At 44.9% G+C, this 14,109-nt stretch overlaps 2 protein-coding genes across 3 annotated transcripts in view; one reads left to right on the top strand and one right to left on the bottom strand.

The window, feature by feature from the left end:
• Positions 1-14,109, bottom strand: part of FANCM (FA complementation group M) — a 2,552,324-nt gene that overhangs the window by 1,803,976 nt on the left and 734,239 nt on the right. The window lies entirely within an intron of this gene.
• Positions 1-14,109, top strand: part of LOC122804424 (heme-binding protein 1-like) — a 387,784-nt gene that overhangs the window by 192,001 nt on the left and 181,674 nt on the right. The window lies entirely within an intron of this gene.

Here is a 14,109-nt window from a genome sequence, read left to right on the forward strand (position 1 = left end):
TCCCACTTAAAATGTTCCTTCATCTTGGTAACAGTCTCCCCAAAAGTCAAATCCTCAGCTGGGGTGTCAGAATCAACAGATTCTTCCTCTGGGGAGCTGTATCCTAAGGGAGAAGAAAGCCGAGAAGTATAAGAGAATGATTCTTCAGATGAAGAATCAGAAAATTCCTCTTCTTCCCTCAGAGAGAAGTCAGATGTTTGAGGCCTTGAGCTCAGTATAGGAGGAGGGATAGTCAAAGTAGTGGTAGGCCATAAGGCCATGAAAGCATTAAACAAACTTTGAATGAAAGACTGCCAGTCAAGCATGCTTTCAATAGTAGGTGAAATGTGTTTTCTTTTTTCCTTTCTTTTGAGAGGCCTGGCAGGCATCTGAAGGGTGGAAGGCCTGGAAATGGGAGACTGTAAGGAACAAGAGGGATCCGACAGACCTACCAAAATCGCTGGTTCCCCCTGGCTTTGGAAAAGCCTCTATGGATGTGCCCTCTGCACAGGATTGTGCAGTTTCCTTGAAGATGCCCACTGTATCAGAAGTGGTGGAGCCCAAATCCTCAACCAGGCTGATGTCAGCCACAAGCTGAGAGTAGGATGCAAGAGGTGCAGCGGTAGTGGTAGGTCTGATCGTCTTGGCTTTCTTTTTCAGCAGTTTGGCATGTACGTTGGCAGAACTGTCCATACCCAAGGCTAATTGTTTTAAATGTTGATTTTCCAGATAAAGGTTGAGCGTGTGCAAGTGGCTGCATAAAGTTTTGGGCACAAACACAAGCAAATGTAAAAGCTCTTTTAGTTGTGTAATTGACCTAAACCAAAGACACACTGATTCTGGGTGCTCTTGTGGGGGTATCTGACAGCCACACTTATACTTGCCCTTTCTGGATGACATAAACAAGCATTAAGATAAAGAAAATGACTGAAAGGTTCCCCATCGGAGCACTTATATGATTTCTTCAAGATCTGATGGTCGGGAAGGCAGGAACACCTGTCGTTCGACTGGTGGCTGAGAAGTTCCGAGGGCTGGTGTGTGCAGACATCACTTTTATGGTCATAAGACTGAAGACTTTTGTATACTGACCAGACGGTTGGATAGCAAGAGGAGTAAACCCATATGTGATGAATACTGCAACATGTGAATAGAAGGACATGGAGCTGATTCTAATAAACTGTGGAAGGAGGACAAAATACTATAAGTGGAAGACAGCAGAGTATTTGTGGAGAATGATTACTCATTGTACACCAGGCAGAAAAAGGAGTAAATTCATTCCACTATTCAGGGAATGTCAAGAAGCAGATGTGAGATTCAAATTGCTGTACTCAGCTGTCTTCAAAGTAATCTTCCCTAGACGGACAAAATAATTTTTTGATGAAGTACATGCTAAGGAGGAAGTACAAAGGTTTGTCCAACAAAAAGTGAGCTGTGAAACAGAAGGAGATTCTGCTTCTTGTTCTGAAAGATTGTATATGTGAAACCTTTCCCCCTGTTTGAACAGAAAATGTTGGAGAGAAGACAGGGACCATGAGAGCTGGGTAAAAGAATCGAGAGTACATTGCAAATGAAGCACAGATTGGATCTGGGAGATGGACATGAACAGTAATAAAACCAGTAACAATTTGGGATTACAATGCAATAATTATATTTGTGAAATATAACACAAGAAAAAAAATCTGGAAACATGGGACTTTTTCAGAATTTGTTGGACTTGTCTGGGACTGTAAAGTATTCCTTCATGTCATTTTTTTTCTTAATAGCACTATTTTTTGCGGTGTATGGTTTTCTCGGTTATTTTTAAAGTGTAATGGGGATTGTAAATAGGTGCTACTGTGCTTTTTCCCCCTTTCTTTTTCCCATCGCTCTCTTTCTTCTTGTTCAATTTTAAGAAATGTTGGCACTGCAATGTTAAAAAAAATAAAGCCTGGTTACAAGAGCATAACAAAAGAAAAATACATGTACTTTTTCTCAATCTTGCATGGGGGACTAACTAGATTAAGGACCTTAGATAGATTTAGTTACAATTTTTAAGAGAAAGTAAATGAAAATTAATACTGAATATTATGAGTTTTTTTTTTCTAGCAAATGAATGTATGTGTAGTAGCAATCTTGTATCTGCCCCTTATATCTCCATGGAAACAATCTGATAAAAAGAAATTGACTGTTTGGCTCTCACGTCTCCATGGAGACAATCTGATAAAGAGACATTGGTTACAATTTGGTGGAGAGTGACTAGATGGGGAAAAAAGAAGAAGAAAAACTGGCTAGGAGATGACGTTCTCTGAAAGCATTCAGGAGTTTTCCCAGATAAGAGAACTATAAAGATCAGACAAAACCAGTTAGCACTTAGTAGAAGCACAGGCTGCACTATGTGTCTTAGCATGGATAACCTTTCTTTTAGGTTAAATCAAGTCTATAAAAGTGTGGCTATCAGTTTGGGACATTTGTTCCTATTAGTAGGGTAACACCAGTATTTGAAGATGTATGCTAGTATTACATTAATAGGTTTCAGGGATCACTGGGGGATTGATTGTTTTTTGACAGCTTTTAATAAAACAAAGTTTTCTAAGATGTCACATAGGCTAATGGATATGACAAGAAACAACTATATTAAAGTTCAACCTGCCAAAGTGCATGCATGTAACACAAAAGCTGGAACTAGAGATTTAACAGAAAAGGTGTTCTACATAAAAGGTGGGAACAACAACTTTTTAATACAATGATGCTTTCTGTAATGTCTTTAAATATCAATGGTCTCACAGATAAATCCAAAAAAAGAAAGAACAATGAACTATATTAAAAACCTTAAGAGTGCAAACAGCTATGTTACAGGAAACACATTTGGAAATAAATGAACATGTGAATTTGATAAAGATTATCAGTGGTTATTCAGCGGAATATCTGGGACAAAGGAAAAGAGGAGTACTTATATTAATTGTAAGAGGAGCTCCAACAGTGATAATGGCAGATTTGTAGTGCTACAGGGATACTGGCAAGGGAGGAGGATTGCACTGGCATGTATTTATATTTAACCTAAAACTGCTATAATGGAGCTTAAAACATTTCTGAGAAAAATAACCACTTTTCAACCAGGAATATTACTTATAGGTGTGGAATAAAATTTGATCTGTAGACGTGAAGATGTGTCGGAGGGGCAGAAGGGAAATTATAACAGAACAGGGTAGTTTTTGAAGAAATTTATGAAAATATCTGACATGGAAAATGTGACTTCAGTAAAAGGAGTGCAGAGTGAATGTACATATTATTCTACAAGATATACATACTGGGCTAGGCTAGACAGAATTTACATTTCACAGGAGCATGTGGATTTAATTGAAGGTCTTCATAGTTACCCAATAACTATTTCTGATTATGCACCAATAATAACTAAAATAAAAACACAGGGTAATGAAATAAAAATGAGAAACTGGCACTTTCCCCACTTACCGGTTTTAAAAAGATGAATTTAAGGAATGGATAATGGAGATTATTCAGGAGCTATTTGAGAGGATATAAATTGCTTCCGGGATAAAATTAAGGTGGAGTTTAAAAATAGGGTGAAAATAAAAGAAAGGAAGCTATGGTTAAGAAGCAACAAGAATTATTTTGAGGGACTGACAAAAGTATTGCACAATAGAAGGAATCTCACAGAGCAAGAAGAGGATCAACTGCAGAATGCTGAGCAGAAAATAAGGGATTACCTCAATAAGTTTAGAAAGATTGCAGTTAAGCAGGAAGTTATGTACTCACCATAATGTTCGATGTATGTACTCCATCTCGCCTCACATTCTTATCCGTGGGTTCGGAGCCGAATATAGACTCCGACTTGGCCAAACTTTTCTAGCTCAAAGTCTTCTATTGGCTGGGCTAAGCAGGTATCCCATGGTGCACTGCTCCATATCCCTAGATCTAGTTTGCTGCGAAACTCATACATAACCCATGCATACACAACATCCAGATAAAAAGAACAAGCTGAAGTAAAGGGAACTCTAGATAAAAACAACCCCTGACCTCCAGATCCTCCAGGAAGGGGGAAGGCGGGAGGGTAAATAAGAATGTGAGGCAAGATGAACTACATACATCGAACGTTATGGTGAGTACATAACTTCCTGATGTTATGTAGTCCTATCTCGCCTACATTCTTACCCGTGGGACAGCATCCCTAGCACCTACACCCTGGGTGGCTCATAGGAAAATACTCCTGAGTACTGTGGAGCCAAAGGACAACCTGCCCCTAGAAATCACGTCCAATTTGTAATGAGAAACAAATGTGTGAGGAGAAGCCCAAGTAGCTGCAGCACATATATCATCCATTGACAACCTGGCCTGATAGGCTGTAGATGTAGAAATGGCCCGAGTAGAGTGAGCCTTGACTGGAAATGGCAGATCCTTTCCTCCCGCTTGGTAGGCGAACGAGATGCAATTAGATATCCATCTGGATATGGTGACCTTGGAAACCGGAGACCCAATTTTGTTGTCCGCAAAGGAGACAAATAGTTGATCTGACTTCCAGATATCTTTTGTTCGGTGCAGATAGATGCATAACTATCTATGTACATCCAATTGATGGAATTTAAATTCTGCCTTGTTTGAAAATTGCGGAAATAATACAGGCAACTCAATGGATTGATTAAGATTAGACACGGAAGCCACTTTAGGAAGAAAGGAAGGGTTCGGTCTAAGAGAAACCCTGTCCTTATGGAAGATTAAGTATGGGGGTTTAATAGAGAGGGCTTGAATTTCTGAAACTCACCTTGCTGAGGTGATTGCTATTAAGAAGGCCGTTTTCCATGTCAAGAACTTCAATCCACAGGTAGCTGCAGGCTCGAAAGGTGGTGAAGTAAGGGCTTGTAGGACAAAATTGAGATCCCAGGGCATCATCGTTTCGGAGACCAGGGGACGGAGTACTAGAGTACCCCCTTCAGGAAAGCCTTGCAGAGTCTATGAGCCAGAAGACTAGGCTCATTAGCCACAAGAAAATTAGAGATCGCAGCCAACTGAACTTTGATGGTAGCTGATGCGGAACCCTGATGGAAGAGTATAGACAAAAACTCCAAGACTGAAGCAACTGGAGCTGTGTACAGATCAATGCCTTGGGTATGCGCCCAAATAGAAAACCTCTTCCATTTGCTGGAATAAATATTCCTTGTAGATGGCTTATGAGAGGAAGATAAAATGTGAACCACTTCTGGTGAAAATTCATGAAGCCTAACTAATGACGGAAGTGGAGCAGCCAGGCTGTCAACCGGAGGGTCATCAGAGAGGGGTGGAACTGTCCTGACATGTGTGTCAGTAAATCTGGTTGAGGGTCCAGAATCCAAGGAGTGTCCGCAATGTATGGTTGAAGAAAGGGGAACCAGACTTGAGGCCAGTGTGGAGCAATCAGAATTATTCTGCTTCCCAAGGAGTGCGCTTTCTGAATTACCCTTGACAGCAAGGGAAACGGAGGGAAAGCATAAAGCAGACCGGAGGGCCAATCGTGGACCAGAGCGTCCCTGGGTGACTCCCCCTGTGGGTGGATCAGCGTGAAGTAGTTGCTGCATTTGGCATTGAGGGGGCTGGCAAAAAGGTCGCAGCAAGGCTGACCCCATTTGCTGAAGATTCGTTCTGCAACTAGATGATTCAGGAACCACTCGTAAGGCATCAGAATAGCTCTGCTTAGCCTGTCCGCAATCACATTGGACCTCCCCGGAATGTGCATTGCCACCAGAAAACGTTGGGAAGTTACTGCCCACTGCCACACTCGCATGGCCTCTCTGCACAGGGGGCAAGACCTGGTTCCCCCTTGCTTGTTTAGATACCACACTACCGACATGTTGTCTGAGTGCATTGCAATCATCCCTAGAGGTAGAAAACTCTGAAGTGTCTGCAACGCAATAGCATCGCTCATCTATAGGACGTTGATATGCAGATGTATCTCGTGATCTTGCCACGTGTCTTGGACTGTCCTGCCAAGATAATGCCCCCCCCCCCAACACCCCATTTGGGAGTCGTCGTGGTCACTGTGGCAACCGGAATGGGTGGGACGAAGGGTCTTCCCCCGTTCAAATTGTTGGTGCAAAGCCACCAACTGAGGTTCTGTTTGCATCTGTCTGTGAGTAAAATGGGGTGAGAAAGTGGAAATTATTGGAAAGACCATTGAACAAAGAGAATCCATTGGAGAAGTCTCATGTGCAATCTCGCTAGAGGGACCAACATGATTGTTGCTGCCATGGTCCCCAGAAGTTGGAGAACCCATCTTGCCTTGACTTTCCATCATGGGCATCAGGATGTGTATTTGTTGTTGTAAGATTCTGATCCTCTCCTGCAGTAAAAATGCTCGCATATGAATGGTGTCTAATTCTGTGCCTATAAAGGTGACACGCTGCGAGGGCAATAAGGCAGATTTTTCCCAATTTAGAGTTATGCCCAACTGATGACAGAGTGATGGTAGCGTCCCTGGTTTGGATTAGCTGATGCCTGGTGGGGGTGGTAAGGAGCCAGTCATCCAGATACGGAAACACCTGGAATCCCTGATGTCTCAAGTGAGCCGTCACCACTGCCATACACTTGGTGAACACTGTGGGGGCTGTGGTGAGACCAAAGGGCAGTGCGCGAAATTGGAAATGACTGGCTCCCAGCCAGAAGCGTAGGTGACACTCCTGGATGCCCTTGTCCATCTTTACATGGTAGTAAGCATCCTTGAGGTCAATGGAGCACATCCATACTTCCTCTCCCAACAATGGGAGAATCGACTGTAGTGTGACCATATGGAACTTGGACTTCTGTACATAGTTGTTTAGTTGGCTGAGATCTAATATGGGTCTCAGGTCCCCTGTTCTTTTCGGCACAAAAAAGAATCTTGAGTAAGTCCCTAATCCGATTTGGTCTGAGGGGACACTCTGGATGGCTCCTTTTTCTAGCAACTTTGAAACCTAAAAGGCTGCTTGATCCCTTTGACTGGGTGGAACGTCTGGGATATTTCTGATTGATGGGGGGTGATATGAACGGAATGAGGTAACCTCCAGAATTTATTCGTAATACCCATCGGTCCTGGGTGATGCTTTTCCAGGCTTCCGGATATAACGAAATTCGACCCCCGACTGGCTCCGGACAAGCACAGCCATGCACTCCCTCAGGAACGAGAGTAGGGAGAGCCGCGAAAGGAACTGCAGTCTCCCGAATTGCGGGGGGCCCCTCTGCCTCTAGGGCGGCATCTCCCTGAATAACCTCCCCCTCCTCTGCTTCTGGAGGGGGACTCGCCTTGTGCAGCGGGAAAAAACTTCTGTGATTTCTTAAACCACATCTTCCCACCCGACTGGGCCTTGGGGTAAGGCCTAGAAGGAAGGGAAAAACGGACGCCTACGGCAGACAGGGTCTTTCCCTCTTGCTCGCACCTGGTGAGGGTGTCTTTCACTTTGGTTCCTAACAAGGAAGAACCGTCAAAGGGGGTGTCAGTGAAGGAAGACTTGAAGGCCTCCGCAAAGTGACACAGGCGCAGCCAGGCTTGCCTACTAAAGGCGACTCCTGAGCTTGCTGCCCTACTCGCTCCCTCGGCTGCATACAAAATGAGCCTCATGGAGGAGTTGACAATGGAGTTGAGGGTAGACACCTGGGCATTAACCGTCTGGGCCACCACCTCAGGGACATTACCCGCAAGACTATCTCCTAACTCTTTGAGGAGATCTCTCTGGAGCAGAGTGAAATGAGACAGATAATTCAGTGACCATAAGGTAAAGGTTGCTGATGAGGGGGTACGCTTCCCGTACCGGTCCATGGTCCTAGACTCCTTGTTAGGAGGATGGACGGAGGAAGAGGTCACTGCAACTTCCTTCTGAGTTGGCCGCCACCACCACCATGGCATCTACAGGGACTCCTTTGGACAAGAACTCTTTACCCTGGGGAGCAGAAAGAAACTTGTTGGGGCGCCTGGGTATGGGCTCCACAGAATCAGGGTTTTTCCACACCCTTCAACAAATTAAATCAAGGAGCTCATCGAAGGGTGGGGACACCTAGGAGGCGGAGGGCTGAGCACCAAAGGCCTTAAGGAAGACCGACTCCTCCTCGGAAGGGGTTTTGGATGGCCAGTCACCTCTTTGCTCCAGGATGTCGAAGAAGGAAACATCATCAGAGGATGACTTGGGGGACCCCTCCGATTCCTCGAGGTCAGTATCAGAAGTGAGAGACTCATCCTGGGAGTCTATGTGCTTCCTCTTGCACGTCTTCTTTCTAGGGGGCTCCTCAGGCATGAACTCTGAAGGACCCTCAGAAAGTTGGGGACCACTCGTGGGGGTATCTCTCTAGGCCTTGGTACTCTGCTGTCCCTGGATAGGTGATGGTCAGAGGCTCTCACCGGAGTGGTAGGGGACAGAGTGACTGATCCGGCTGATGGCCAGCGCAGTCCGCATGGCCTCAAAAGCTGCCCCCCCCCCCCGAGTCCGAGGACCGGCCAGCCTCTGAGACCACTATGGGAGTCGGAATTCCTCGAACCGAGGCACCGAGAGGGAGGCTCGGAACCGAAATATGTCCCGAGATGTCCCCCTCAGGCCCGACTGAATAATCCCGTGTCCCGAACCCCGAGGACAGAGCCGATGGGGTCGGAGCCGAAGTCTGCAGGGGCCATTGGAACCGGACTAGCAACATCACATGGCGTGGAAAACTCCGGCTCCGAAGACAGAGATGCACTCGGAGGAGGAATGGTCGAAGCAGGGGTCGGGACGGGCTCCGGAACCGACTGGGCCAGTGCTGAAAACAACTTTGCCAAAACCAGTGACTGGAGGAGCCTTTGGACCACCCTATAACATCCATATCCGAAAGGGTTCTGGAGAATTTGGAGGACAGGGAGGGAGATCGAGATCTCCTCTCAGGAGAAGCTGGTCTGAGACTGGCGATCGGCTCCGAACAGGTTCCAATATAACCGGAGCCAACGCCGGTTCCATCACCACCGACACTTCCTGCGGCCACAAAGACAGTGGAGCAGAGGAGGTCGATGCAATTTTAGTGACTTTCTCCGGAGGCTCCCATGAAACTGATGGAGCAGGAGATCTCTTTTTAGACTTAGATGATTTAGACTTAGTGCTGGGAGAAGAATAAGACCTCTTTGAAAAAGGGTTTCAAAAATCCCTTTAGGATCAGCTTATTCTTTCTCTCTTGGAGTACTCTGGGACTGAATGCATGGCAAAAACTGCAGGATTCCTGCAGATGAATGGCTCCCAGGCAATAGACACAAATAGAATGCCCATCGGTGATGGACATTTTGTACCCACATTTTGAGCACTTTTTGAAACCTGAAGGTTTGTGCTCTTTGGAGTCTTTAGACATAATCACCAGACCAAAACCAACAATGCGACCTAAGAGAAATCTGACAGGAAAACTCGCAGACACTCAACACCACAAAAAACGTGGGAATCAGACAAGGTTGAAAATGTACACGCACTCTAGAGACACACACTGAAACTAACTATGCCAAAAACCTCTAACTTAAACGGTCAATGACTACAAGGGTTGGAGAACCGACAATCAAACCTCTAATTTAAACAGTTTGACAGACAGAAGGAAAGGACTAGGTCCTCTAACTGAAACGGGCCTAGCCAGAGGGAAAGTACAGTTGTGTACACCTACCATAAATGTAGATGTTCGAGTGTCTTCACTGCTGCAGTCATAACTGTAGGGTACTCCTGCCGGCAGGCAGCCCGAGGTCGGCCAGAATTCCAAAGTCTGGGTCCGGCGTCGGCTGTGCCAGCAAGTACCCTGACATCAGAACGTAGAGGTATAAAGCTGACAGCCGACGCCATCTTCTCCAGCCTTTCTTGCCCCAGATGTCAGAAACCCCCAACAAAGAAACCAAAAGGTGTCCAAATAGAAACACAAATACACCACAAAGGGAATGGAAGAGAGACCAAGTGAAAAATAGAGGGGATTGGTGGGAGGGAAACACCGACTGCAACAGTGAAGACACTCGAACATCTACATTTATGGTAGGTGCACACAACTGTACTATGTTCTTCGTGTTTCACTGTTGCAGTCATAACTGTAGGGTAGAAACCCAAAGCTGTGAATGAGGGAAGAGGGTTATGCAGAAGAAGGGGCAGCTTAGAAGGCCCTGCAAAACAGCAGAGGCAAAGCCTGCCCTAGACTTAGAGTACAAAGGGAGATTATAGTGCTTAGAAAAAGTATGCACTGAACTCCAAGTGGCAGCTTCCAGAATGTCCTTGGTAGGAACTCCTCTGAGAAAAGCTGCTGAAGTGGCAGCTGCTCTAGTAGAATGACTTCTAACAATACCTGGAATCTGTTTCCCATGGTGAGAGTAACAAAACCTTATTCCATGAGCAATCCATTTGGAAATAGTTTGTTTAGAAATAGCCTTACCTAGAGAACTGGAGGCATAAGAGATAAGCAATTGATCAGATTTCCTGAAATCTTTAGTTTTGTCCAGGTAAAATCGTAGTTGCCTGTGTACGTCCAATGAATGTAAGATCCTTTCCCCTTTATTTTGAGGATTTGGGAAGAAGGTAGGAAGGTGAACAGTCTGACTTAGAGCCACTTTTAAAATCACCTTAGGCATAAATGTAGGATTGGTCCTCAAGGAAACTCTGTCTTGGTGGAAGATAAGATATGGTTCTACAGCCATGAGAGCTTGTAACTCTGAAACCCTTCTAGCAGAAGTCAATGCTAATAAGATAGCTGTTTTCCAGGATAAGAACTTGATATCCGAAGCAGCAGCAGGCTCAAAAGGAGGCAAAGTAAGTTTCTCCAAGACATAATTAAGATCCCAAGCAGGAACAGGAGGAGTTCTGGGAGGTCTTAAATTTTTAGCTCCTCTCAAAAATTGTCTCACCAGCTGGTGAGAAAAAATGGGAGGATCAGTGTTGAAATGAGCCGAGATAGCAGAAGCATGGATTTTTATGGAGGAAAAGGAGAGGCCTTTAAGCAAAAGGCCTGAGAGGTAAAGTAAAATGGAAGAAATATCAGGCAAAAGAGGATCTGAACCTCGATCCTGCATCCAAATACAAAATCTTTTCCATTTAGAAGCATAAGATGTTCTAGTGCTAGGCCGCCTAGCTTCTAAAAGAACATCCAAAACTTGTTTTGGAAGAGAAGAAGGAATCAAAGGCCCTTGTAGAGCCAAGCTGCCAGGCATAGAGTCTTGATTTGAGAGTGCAGCATCTGACCCTGATGCTGGGACAGGAGAGAAGGTATCAGAGGTAGAATCCATGGAGGTTCCAAGAATAGGTGTTTCAAAGTTGGATACCAAAACTGCCTTGGCCAATTTGGAGCTATCAGAATGATAATCTTTGGTTTGTCCTGTTTTATTTTCAGTAACACCCGAGGCAGAAGAGGAAGAGGAGGGAAGGCATATCCCGAAAGATTCCTCCAGCTGAATGACAGGGCATCCACTTTCCACGTTGCTTTGTGGAAGGACCTGGTGCAAAAGAGAGGCAACTGATGATTGAGATGGGATGCAAACAGATCTATCTGAGGACAACCTCAAACTGCAGTAATCCTGCTGAACAAGTTGGGGTCCAGCATCCATTCGTGAGGATCCGACAGGTTTCTGCTTAGGCTGTCTGCTAAGAGGTTCTGTTTTCCTGGAATGAATTGAGCTTGAAGATGCAGATTCAGATTTAGAGCTGTGTCCCATAAACTCATGGCTAGTCTGCAGAGGGAGTAAGAGTGAGAGCCCCCTTGCTTGTTTATGTACCACATGACTGTGGTGTTGTCTGTACGAACCAGAAGAGGCCCTGGATATAAAAGATTCTGGAAGGCTAGAAGAGCATTTTGGACTGCCAACATTTCCTTCAAGTTGATGTGCCAGGGAAGATGCTTCTTTGTCCAAGAGCCTTGCTGGCAAATGTCTAGAAAATGAGCTCCCCAAGCATAATCCGAAGCATCCGTGGTTATGATCTGAGAAGGTTGAGGCAGACGAAAAGGGTTCCCTTCGTTTAAAGCACAAGCCTTGGACCACCAAAGGAATTCTTTTTGGAGGCAGGGAATCAGTGGAATTGTTGTGTCCAGACTGTGGTAATGCTGTGACCATACACTCTTTAGGTACCATTGAAGTTTTCTCATATGAAGCCTTGCATTTGGAATCAACCGGATGCAAGAAGCCATGTAGCCCAATGCCTGCAGGAATTTCCTTGCAGTGAGCTGAGTTAAAGTAGCCAAGGTCTTGAAAATTGAGGCCAGTTGTAATTGTTTTTCTGGAGTGAGGAAGGCCCTTTGTGAGCTTGTGCTTAGAAGAGCTCCTAAAAAAATCATTTGCTGAGAGGGGATCAGATGTGACTTTTTTGTGTTCACTGAAAATCCCAGAAGGAGGAGTAGACGTTGAACAAACTGCAAGTGTTGAAGTAGAAGGTCCTTGCTGTTCGCCTGAATAAGGCAGTCGTCCAGATAGGGGTAAATTTGAATCCCTTGGAGTCTGCAATAAGCTACTACTGGAGCCAGGCACTTGGTAAAGACTCTGCGCGCAGTAGATAAGCCAAAGGGCAGTACAGAGAATTGAAAATGCCTCGAACCTGCCTTGAATCTGAGGTATTTTCTGTGTTCCTGCCTGATGGGGATGTGTAAGTAGGCTTCCTTTAAGTCCAATGTCACCATCCAAGCATCCTGGGATAGCATTGGAAGAAGTTGTTGTAGAGTAACCATCTTGAATTTTGGAATTTCCAGATAGGTGTTCAATACTGAAAAGTCCAGAATAGGTCTCCATGAGTTTTGTTTTCTTGGGACCAGAAATAGTCTTTAGTAAAAACCTTTTCCCATTTCTGAAAGTGGAACAGGTTCTATAGCTCTCATGGCCAATAAAGCGTCCACTTGATTTAAGGCCTCTGACCATTGATGTTTTGGCAGATCTGGCCAACCGAAAGACCTTGGTAGAATATGAAAGTAGAACTTGTAACCTCTTAAAATCACGTCTAAAACCCATTTGTCTTGGGTAATATGTGTCCAATTTTGGTAGAAAAGAGAAAGTTTTCCTCAGTGAGGGGCTTCCAGGCAAGGAGGACCTGTAGCCCAACAGAGGGAGTCATTGGGTTTGCTTCCTTTGTGATTGAGATCCGTCTTCTCCCCTTCTAGGGGATGAAGCAGACCATTGTCTGGACCTGTAAGAGGCCTGAGCCTGAGCCCGACCTCTGGAGCGTCTATATCTTCCCCTTTGAGGCCTGTCAGACGTGGGAAAAGACCAATTTTTGGAGGGCCAATTTCTGGAAAATCTAGGAAGCTGAACTTGTAAGAAATCTTTAACAGTCTGCATAGATTTCGCTTTATCTTCCATCTTTTTAATAACCTCCTCAGCCTTAGACCCAAACAAAACATCATGCTGAACAGGGGCATCTAACAATTTAGCCTTAACCTGCTCAGGTAAATTCTGCTCTCGAAGCCAAGCATGTCTCCTGATAACAGTACCAGAGGCTGCGGCCCTGCAAGAAGCCTCCAAGGTATCAAAACCACAATGTAAACTATGTTTGCTAACTTGTTCAGTTGCATGCAATACATCCTGTAATTCCTTATCCTCTGCACATGCAGGAAAAGTAGAAAGTTTTTGCTTTAAAACAGACAAAAGAAATTGCTGATACTTGAACATATGAAACTGGCAATTTAAAGCTCTAATAGAAAGAGTAGCAGAAGTATACACCTTTTTGCCTCATCTGTTCAAGGCACGAGAATCCTTTTCAGAGGGAATAGGATTTTTAGATGAAGCGGCCTTAGCAGCCTTGGAACCCTGAGAAATAGTTTCAGGATCTGCAAAAGGGTTCTTATACAAAAATTGATGGGAATCAGGGACCCTGTAAAATCTATCCGGCTTAGAAGGAGCAGGCGGAAAGGAATCAGGATTCAGGTTAGCTTCAGAGAAAGCATCATCCACAATATCAAGAACAGGAGGAATAGCCAAAGGCCTGTGTTGAGGGAGAAGGAGAAACTCCCTAAGTCTCTTCTTAGTAGCAGAATAATCCTGACCTTCCCAATGAAAATGCTCTCTCATCTCATGCAAAGTCTCCCCAAAAGAAAAATCTTCAGGGGGAGAAGCAGAGGGAATAGAATCCTCTGCATCAGAATCCTCATAGGGAGGAAAAGAGTAATCCTGGTCAGAGGAAGAGACTGAAGACACAGAAGCCTGATCAGAGGAATCCAAAGGAATATCCTGCCTAGGCC

This window comes from Protopterus annectens, chromosome 6.part0 (genome assembly GCF_019279795.1).
Source record: "Protopterus annectens isolate FY-2018-M chromosome 6.part0, PAN1.0, whole genome shotgun sequence".
Classification (NCBI taxonomy): domain Eukaryota; kingdom Metazoa; phylum Chordata; order Ceratodontiformes; family Protopteridae; genus Protopterus; species Protopterus annectens.